The sequence below is a fragment of the Stegodyphus dumicola genome, chromosome 5 (assembly GCF_044657685.1).
Source record: "Stegodyphus dumicola isolate Sdum_Otavi_A_Nest chromosome 5, ASM4465768v1".
NCBI classification, from domain to species: domain Eukaryota; kingdom Metazoa; phylum Arthropoda; class Arachnida; order Araneae; family Eresidae; genus Stegodyphus; species Stegodyphus dumicola.
Genome location: NC_140772.1, coordinates 115,127,771 through 115,136,550, shown reverse-complemented (window position 1 = coordinate 115,136,550; position 8,780 = coordinate 115,127,771). Strand labels below are relative to the sequence as shown.

The 8,780-nt window shown below is 31.6% G+C and overlaps 1 long non-coding RNA gene across 1 annotated transcript; it reads left to right on the top strand.

The window, feature by feature from the left end:
* The first annotated feature begins 2,316 nt into the window (after nucleotides 1–2,316).
* Nucleotides 2,317–7,818, top strand: LOC118190163 (uncharacterized). The gene is made up of 3 exons (XR_004758373.2): nucleotides 2,317–2,472; nucleotides 3,156–3,315; nucleotides 7,759–7,818. It is a non-coding gene; the product is annotated as an uncharacterized LOC118190163 (long non-coding RNA).
* Nucleotides 7,819–8,780: the final 962 nt, after the last annotated feature.

The following is an 8,780-nucleotide window of genomic DNA, read 5'->3' as shown; positions in this document are numbered from 1 at the left end:
AAATTCCAAAAATCTGGAAAACATCCTGAGTTGTTCTGGTCTTAAAACCGAATAAAAATGGGAGAGAGATTGCAAATTACAGGCCAATTTCTTTAGCGTCAGTCATTGGAAAAACCCTTGAAAAAATAATCTTGCGCCGCTTAGAATGGTGGGCTGACACAGAAAATGCTTTTCCTTCAAATATTTATGGCTTTAGAAAAGGCACTAGCGTAACGGGCTGCCTTAGAGACATTTATGAGCCTATCTGGTCAGCCAGAAGCAAAAACCTGGAAAACTACTTAATTTGCTTAGATATCAAAGGTGCATACGATAATGTGCAACATGAGGTATTAATTGAAAGGCTGGAAAAGATGGGCATGAACACAACCCTGGTGCGTTGGATCTACAACTTTATTACTAATCGTACGATTTTTGTAAAGTGGAGATGTATCCTATCCGCAGAAAAGCTGATGTTCAAGGGTCTCTCACAAGGAGCTATTTTATCCCCTTTCCTCTACAATTGTTTCATGTTGGATTTTTGTAAACTGAATGATAGGTGTTCCAAGCTTTTATTTACGCTGATGATATTTATGCGCATGTAACTGTTAGGAAGAATAGTCGAGATTCCTACTTACAAGATACTCTCAAGAAGACTCTTAGCTGGTCTACTGAAAACAAGGTTGCTTTCTCCTTCGAGAAATCAACACTAATTGACTTCTCAAGAGGAAGAAAAAAATACTCTTGCCCCATCAGCATAGGAGCTCTCATTATTGGATGGAAAAAAGAGCATAAAGTACTTGGCGTTATACTAGAACACAACCTCAGTTGGCGAGCTCACGAGGCATAGCTGGTTAAAAGATTAAATAACACTTGATCAAAATCCTCTCCCACCCAACTCAAGGAATGAGAACAAAAAACATATTAAAGATCATCCAACAGATCATGATTCCCCAACTCATATACGGATGTGAAATCATTTGAGGAGAATCTCTCTCCTCCCAAAATAAGTATGATAAAGCGATTAGAAAAGCCTTAGGGGTAGGACATTTTGCTCCCAATGACGTTATAAGGAGAAATGCAGCTATTCCGCATTACAATAAGATAAAAAATTGCAAAGAACATTATCCATCATAAATAAAAAATTTCGGGGAGCCGACCACTAGAGGTGAAAGGTTTAAGAAAGAAAGAAAGGATTTAAGGGCAGTTCTTGACAGCTATGAATCTAAATGGATTTTAGATATTAACGTTGTTCGCCAAAATAAACGGGTTCCGCCTTGGATAAACTTCAGCAAGTTTTGTAACATTGATTTAAAGAATCTTGACGATTTTGTCACTGATTACGCTCCTTTTATTAAAAATTTGACTGCGGATTTCTAAGCAGAAAACGTATGGGGCTCAGACTGTTCCAAAAACTTGGACAGAACCGGATTTGTAATAACAAATCTACAGAATACCGTGAACAGAGCCATCAAAATTGAAAGAAACCCCTCTATATACACCGCGGAAGTTTCAGCAATTTGGTGCACTTTGTTGTTGTTGTGTTGTATTTAATTATGGCAAAGCACACTAGGGCTATCTGCCTAAGGAGAGGGATGCCTTCGTGGAGGACTTTCTAAGGGAAACTGGCTCGTATACACGTTACACATGGGGAAAACCACGAAAACACACAGCCCGTTCAGCCAGCCCGTTCGCGGGATTCGAACCTCGGACCGAACTAGCAGTGTTCAGCGACGTTACCGCTCGGCTGCTGGTGGGCCTTGGTGCACTTTGAAATATCTAGCTAACCTTTCCGAAGCGACGATAATTTCACCGACTGCCTTGGGGCAGTAGAAGCCATTGCCTCCTTCGAAGATTCAAATAACAACATAATTGATAATATTCGATATGAAATTTACAAAAATATGCCAAATAGTAAGATTATAATTTGCTGGATACCTGGTCACAAAGGCATCGAGATCAACAAAAGAGCAGTTTTTTTGGCGAAACAAGCGGTTAATTCACGCAATACTCCGATCCTTTCTATTTATACATGGCAGGATATCAAAAAAGAAATTAAACAAGACAAGAACGGGGAACTTGAAACTATCTGGCAGAATACCAAGCATTATTGTCATTTTAAAAATGTCTTAATATTAATTGGCCCGACTCAAGGAAAATGGAATGTAAAATTAACAAAATCCTCACTCGAAGTATCCTCACGAACTACCTTAAAGTCAAGTTAAAACTTTTAAGTACTCTTTTTATACGTAAATTGCCAAGTACGAGATGATTTTGAGCACAAACTGAATGAGTGTCAAAAATACAATCATCTAAAAAACTATATCGCCAAATTCTGCGATAAAGAGGACATTCAATACTTTCTTCCTGCAGAATTAGTAAACACTTCCAATCTAAGAATTCCGAAGTTGAGTCGTTTACTCGCCAACTTCTTTTAACTTACCGAGCCTCACGGACTGGAAGAAACGGCGTTCGCCAAAGCAAAGAATATGTATTGTAAGGATTCTTTGTACAATACTCCTTAGATATTTGTACAATACTCCTTAGATTTGTACTCCTTAGATATTTTTTGTATTGTATACACAGACTTTCTTTGGCCAAAGTCCTCATCTCCTTTCTTCTTGCTTTAAAAGCAAGATTGCTACAGATTGAGGAGAAAAAGGCTAAAAGACTGTGCAACGTGTAAAACCAGAGACTACATTCATTCTGTCAGTAGTTTTTGTTATGTTCTGTAGTTTAAATTCAGAATATTATACAGGCGAAAGTACACTTGCTTCTTGATCTATTATCATTATACTACAAATGTATTAATTACAACTTTTAAATAGGTTAACTATTAAGAGAATACATATGCATGCACACAATATATTTCAAACAATTCATGTTTCTAGAATATGAAATGATGAGAATTTTTTAAATCCCTCTTTATGTACTTAGATTTAGTTGTTTAATGTCGGGTAAAAAGTAGCATACCTTTTCATTCCTGCGAGCATTTCAAATGGGTACATTTTGAATACAGAATGATTTTAATCAATTAAAATTAATTATTAATCCATTTATGATTTTCTGTTATCTTTTTGATTAAAACTGTGCACTGATTAGCCATCCTCTGTGAAGTGATTCACTATTCTTTCTGTCTTTTTCCGTCTCAAGTAATATGATATGTTAATATTTCTTAGGCTATAGAAGACATTTTGCAAAATCTCCGGCATCAGATCTTACTCTTCGAGACAAGCAAATGGCAAATCAGGAATCTTAAATTATCCACTTTTTCATATCAGAAGATGTTTTTGGTTCAGTAGGAGGTAATGACAGGCATACATGTCTTGACTGTTATAGGTATGTATTATTATTGATATTGCAAAATTTTGTTAACTTTTGATTGATTTTAATGGAGATATTTTTGTTAAATTATTAAAAATTCATTTCAGTAACATGTTATTCCTTAACATGTTACTGAAAATTAGGAATACATTTGCATTGTCTTTTTCAGTTTAATTATTATAGTTGAATTATTTTAATTGTCACTCTCAGTGTGTCTTATGTAATACATTTTATGCACCTATTGCATGAAATATGATATTCAGTTATGGAATTAAGTTTCATTAGTATTCAGATGGAGTTAAGTTTCAGTAGTAGATTTCTGTTCCACATTTGGTATGTTTTATTAAAAACTAATAGATAGAATTAACCCTTTGTCATTTGCTAGATTAAGCAATTTGTTATTCCTGAATACATGCAATATTTTTCATTTGTAAGTTTGTATTGTGAGCAAAAACAAAAAAATTAGATGGCAAAAACATAAAGTTTCTAACCAAAAATATTTGACAAGAGTTCATGTACACAGCAATATGTTTTAACTTAAAAAATCTTCACAGTTCATGCAGCAAAGGAATCTATGAACTATGCATACCTAGCTTAAGTAAATTAACATAACAACAGTAAATTTCAAAGAATACCATGTACACCGCGTTCTGTTTAAACTTAAAAAAACATCTACGAATTGCACAATCTAGGCATTGCGCACTAACCAACAAAATAAACTAAAATAACTAATAAATTCTAAACAATTAAAAAAAAAACAGCAATAACGAGAGATATTCATACTAAAAAAACAATGAACATAACATTCTATGTAATAAGGACAAGAATAAAATAAAATGCACTTACCATGAATGAATGCTTCTTCGAACAGCAGAAATACCAATTTCAAACATCACCAAAACAATTTCACCACAAATTTGTTAAAAGCAATTTCTCGCGTTTCAGAACAACAATGGAAAAATATATAAACTACCAAATAAAACACAAAATCGTGTTTCCGATTATAAGTAAGCAACGTAGCTTTAACATGCCGCCACATAATCTCTATCATATTTATGTGACAGCCAGACTCACTATCCACAAAATTGATACCATCTTTCACAAATAAATGTTCAAAACCTTCTTCTCCTAAATACTTCTAGAAATTCTAGCCCCCCGAAAAAATAGTTGTACCAGGCACGCAACTAAAATTTTGCCAACATGCCATAAATCATTTAATTACCACACACTACTCGAACCAACTAGCAAATCCAAGTTTCCACGTAAAAAGTGTTGCCAAAAAAACCAACATCCCCCCATAACCATCGCAGGACACTCAATCCCGCCAAATACCAGCACATAACACATATAGCGGCATTTGGCGACCTGAGGGCGCATACAAGAGTAGTACCGCATATGTTTTATATTTATTCTAAACAACTATTATTAAACATAGTTACACACAGATTTTGTTTTTGTTATGATGTAGTGATCATTTTGACAAAGCATTGTTTTTTTTAGAAATTTTGTGACAAAATAATATATTCCTACGGAAATTTCACCTCTCTTTGTTCTATTGTAGGAAAATCCCAAAAGCACAGACTTTAGAATCAAGTTTAGGACAAAAAATAGTCATAACGCTTCTATTAAAGCTGTTAGAACTTAGATTACAACATAAAGAGTGTATGAAAATGGTGACATTGGAAGCTGAATATTTGTCATGCACATTGTTGTCTGAATAATTGTTATACATGAGGTTACCTAAGTTTGGTGTATTCTGAGCTTAGGTAATTTCAACTAACATGGTTGAGATAATACATAAGTACTGCAGAATTAACTAATTTGATCCCATATGTATTGCATTTTTAAAATTTCCTGCTTCATGAATGTATATAAGTAATTTTGTTACTTTCTAATTATCTACAACCCACTGAAAAGCTGCAAAAAAAGTATTGATGAAGCAATGCATTATGTCATCAAAAAGTATTTTTGTGACAACTCATGATGTTGCCAGAAAATATTTACATTGTGATCCAGGTATGTGTATAACATAGTACATGGCATCATTGAAATAGACATAAAAACACCCAGACAAATGTTTCTGTCCAAAGTCGGCAGCAAGTTCTTGAATAGCAACGAATTTGCAGTTTTTTTGGTGGGATTGCAGATAATCAGGAATACCATTAATGGTTTTTACTGATAAAAATATGAAAAAGAAATTAATTAGCCTAATAAATGTGCTTTAAATAAAATGTTACTGAAATATAGTAAGGAACACTAAAATAAAAATACGTTTTTTTAGAATTTTAGTGTAATGTTTTTTTCAGTGAATTTATTTAACAGTTTTTTAAATGAACAAAAGTTAGGTATTTAGGAAAGGTAAAAAATTTTACTTATTATTTTGAAGACTATTATTAAAATATTCAAACTTTGTGTTAGGAACATTAAATGACCTGTTTTTCATGCCCAATCTTTATAGAGAAACTCAGCATTTAATCATGTTGTCCTTAAAATATTTAAAATTTTTGTAAGAAGCAGTTATTAAATTAAATTAAGTAAAGATTTATAATATTAGTAATACCTGATGTATTTGGCTGTAAAAATTTTATGTATATTTGAATTCTGAACATGAAAATGTGTCAGAATAAATTCCAGTTCAGGTAAACAAAAGTTCAAGTATCTACATCAGCATTCTAAATTTTTTAGTTTACTCAGGGCGATAAAAACATTTGTTTTCTCTCATTTAAAACACATAATGTATTTTATAAAAACTGTGGTTTATATGTATTTTAAGTCACTGATCAACAAGAAACTTTTCATTAAGATTAATTTCTCAATGAAACATTATTGAATTCAATTTCTATTTAAATAAACATATCTTTAAGGATAGCAAGAAACGAGTTGATTCTGATTTCTAAAATATTCATGGTAAATTTTTTTTTCTGTTTAGAATATTATTTTTAGTCTTTTCAAGTGCGTCCAAACTTCAAACCAAAGTGTAAATGAGCTTGTCCAATCTTTTTACATTAAGGCCCATTAAAAAAATTTTGCAGAACATGTGGGCCAAATATTGCAATAAAAATGCAGTAAAAGCAAAAGTATTAGAAACGGATTCTTAAAATCTTTTGGCATTATAATATTTTATTTCTATATTTATCATATTTATCTATAAAAAGGCTAATAATAATTTAAAATTAGAATAAATGGACTATCAAACCAGAATTCATGAATTTACTCTGCATTTTTTCTAATATTTTCAGAGATTTCTAAGATCCACAGGTTTGGTTTTTAAGTTGCAAAAATTTTAAAAATTCATAATGGTTGTCTAACAACTTATGTTCGAGAAGCCTGATACAAATACTTTTGAGGTGAATGCTCTCAATTTTGAGGTGAATATCTGATGCAATGCAAAAATGTCTTGTATATCCTCAAAAACAGTTATCAACCAAGTTCATGAGCATATGTGCATAAAATTCATTATCCTTTTGTGACTGCATTAACTGTACTGACGTTAAACTAACTCAATTTTCAAAAATTGTTTTGGATACTAAACTGGCATCGAAAATAATAAACTGTTATCCTGAATTTCTGCTGTATATGCTGTTTGATTTAGTTTGAATAGTGAATTAAAGGAGAGAAAATTTAAATAAAGAGCTGTGCATTTAGTATTATAATGCTCAAAGATAAAAAATTCCTGAGAATTATATTCACAGTTAGAGAAATGTCCAGTACCTCGTGTAACTATACAAGCAGAGCTCCTTGATATTGCTTCTGACTGGCATTTAGCAGATATGTTTCTGCATTGCTTGAATCAAAGCCTCATAAATAGTATTCATTGCATAATGACGTATGCATTTCCATAGATTCTGATTGATGTAAATATTTTGCTTATTTTTGGATAGTGATAGCAAGATTTGCTTTTATTTACAAGATTTTTCAACGGGTTGTTATCTTTAAATAGGTACCCTGAGCAACATTTATTGATGCTTCAAAAGTGAGTTCAAAACTGCTCATATTGGGAAAAAATGTAGCTGCATTCTTGTTTGCGGTATCTGTCATCAATGGGAGAATTTTAAATGTTAAAAGCACCCACTCAATACTAGTTTTTTTAATGTCTCTTTGAAGAAGGCATTGAGAAAAGTCTTTGTGAAGAAGAGTTAAGTTTCTTTTGAAAGAAACTGGAAAAACTGAAATAAAAACGAGGAAATAAGCAATATTGCACTCTAAAGAGAATAAATTCGCTAATATAGATTTAACTTCTTTGAAATTAAATATTTGATTATTTCTGCAATAAAATACAAATTAAATAACTTATTCTAAAAAAAAGTCTAGTGAAAATTGTGATAAAATTCTTATTCATGTGCAATATGTTACACTGTGTTAATGATAATGTAGATTCAGTTTTTTAAGAATTAATTCAATTTTACTTTTGCTTGTATTGAATAAATTGTGCTAATTTTCTGTTTTTATTACTGTTAGGAAATGGAATTCAGCTTCATAATACATCCAAACTGCAAATGTGGAAGCATATCTTATAGTAAGTACAAATATTTACATACAAATATACACATATGCATATTACCTTGATGCTGTTTGCAGTGCATGAAATCTCGTATGGTAGAAAAGAGTGCATCATTTCTGAAATTTCAAATGAACTGTGTAAAGCACTTGAGATGTAAGTTCTGCAAGATTAGAGCAAATAATTCTTTCTTTTACATGCATCCATTCAACACAAAAATTTCATCATAGGTTATTTCATGTGATAACAAGAAGAAAAAAAAAGTTTTGTTTTTGTTACATTGTTTTTATGAATATGTACATTCATTTTGTAATTTTTTTTAAAATTTCAAATTTGTTTCTTTTTCTTTCAAAATGATTTTGTTATTTTTATTATTGATGTTAATAAGAATTCAGTCTCAAAATCTACCTAAATTCATGAAAGGGGACCTCTCAACAAGTATTCTGAACATACATACATATGTAAGTAGATGTAATTACCCCTTCTCCCCCTAAAAGCTCATGGCAAGCAGAGAAGCATATAAACAAAGCATCTTAAATTATATAGAAAATGAAAATATATTAATTGGTAGTATAAGTATTAATATATGAATAAAATATAGATAAAATAGTGTAAGCAGGAAATACATTCAAAAATTAATTTCTTCCTCTTCCAGTTAGCATTTTCTGAAGTTTTTTTCCACTGTGGAACAGTTATGCCAACCCTGCTTACCAACCTTGCTGTTAATAATAAATTGCAATGGATATTAGTGATGTGTTGCCTATTCATAACTTTTAATTATATATGCAGTGGCTACACTGGATAAAAATTTGTGCAATTGATAATAATTAAATTCTTAACTGTCAATTGAGCAGACATTCAAATAAGAGTGCCTGAGCTTGGCCTTAACCCAAATTAGTGTCGTGAGATTTTTTTTACCAGCTGAATAGCATGTAAAGTTCATAGCAATTTCTTATACTTGTGGAACTATAGAGAAGATCGA